Below are 1692 nucleotides of genomic sequence, written 5' to 3'. Positions count from 1 at the left end.
CCGTAGTTGAGATGTGAAAAAAGAATGCAAACTGATGCGCTGAATATTGCAAATAACGAAGTGAGGCGCTCTTCGTACTGCTTTCTATTTGTTACTTTGAAGCTAACTTGACCGAGGCTATTTGTAGTATATATAACATAATGGTAATTTTGAATGATAATCGGGGTTTTGTTTGAAAATTGAGTAATGAATAGAATTGATCAGGTCGGCGTGACGTCACATCCGGAGCAATCGATTATGCAAATTACCTTGGAGGTGAAAGCAGGACCTCGCAATTCGTAACGAATTAAATAGCGGTGTGGGTTGTGATGTTTTAATTCTCAAATAAAACAAATCAAGAGTCATCTTTTTTATCATCTGCAGTCCTTACGCTATGGTACAATCTATATATTTTTCAAAAAAAGTAGGGTTTTTGTGATAATTGATTTTGTGGCATTTTAAAACGGTCTGGAAAAAGTGACAGATTATGTATTGTCTGCTCTTCGGCGCTACGGATCAGGTATAATTAAAACAAGTTCCCAAGCTTATTCAACATTTTCTCAGTTTGCTATATATATATTAATCAAAACTAAATATCTGAGAACAAAACATTTTTTTTATTCAACTTCTTTGCTTGAAATCGTAGCAGTTGTTTCTTTCATCTCTTTCAAGTGTATTGAATTTTTTTTTCTTTTTAAGAAAGAACAGATCAAATAAATAGTAAATTAATTTTCTGATCTTTTTATGTCTTTTTATGTCTTTTTTAAATAAGCTGATTTTCTAAATGTTTTAATGCTCTGAAATAATTATATTGTTGCCATTTTCTGAAATGTACTTTGTGCGATATATTTTATTTAGTTAACGTAAAATGCTATAATGTCGAAGTACATTAAGTATGAAAGTCATTTAAATAAAGTTGAAAACTTATACTTTATTCTATATGTAATCTTATTGCAGACATTTTTTTTTTTTTTTTTTTTTTGAAGAAATGTCCTTCCAGCCAAAAAATAGTTTGGTGAATTAATTTTAAAGTTTCAAATGAACTAAATGTTCGGGCATGTGTATTGGATAAAGTTTTTTTATGTAGTAGCTCTATTAATCCCTTTGTCAATTGACACGCAAATAACAATAATGTGCATCTTCCAAATATCATAAGACCCTGAAGGCATACATCAAACGGATAAGACAGGAAATTACCATAAGGCCCCGAAGGGGTACATCAGAGGGATAAAACAAGCAGGAAATCAATCTATTAAAAAGTGATAGTCAATATATAGGAACTGGTCAAAACTGATTTTCATCAATATACCACATACTGATTGGTTTCCATAGTGATTTATGACTGGAATGAATGCTTTAATTTTGTGGTATGTGGAAGCAGTCAATTGTGACAGTCTAACAATTAACAAAAAAAATGGATATTGAAAACTACAAGATATGACTAACATTATTCTAGACAAAGCGTGCAAATTATCGTTCTCAGTTTTAAATAATTGACAAAACAGAGATCAGTATTTTTTTTAGTATTTTCGTAATTGGAAGTCATCAATTTATTGATCTAAATATTGATACGTCCTGGCTTTTCGTAAAAAAGAAACTAGCATGCAGTTATTATATATATCATTTTATCTCCGCGTGTAACACAGTAGCTCTAGATGTCATATTACATTTAAAACAATTGTAACATATAAAAAACCGCTTTGTGTTATAAAT

Source organism: Mercenaria mercenaria, chromosome 9, assembly GCF_021730395.1.
Source record: "Mercenaria mercenaria strain notata chromosome 9, MADL_Memer_1, whole genome shotgun sequence".
NCBI classification, from domain to species: domain Eukaryota; kingdom Metazoa; phylum Mollusca; class Bivalvia; order Venerida; family Veneridae; genus Mercenaria; species Mercenaria mercenaria.
Note: the sequence above shows the minus strand (reverse complement) of the source record.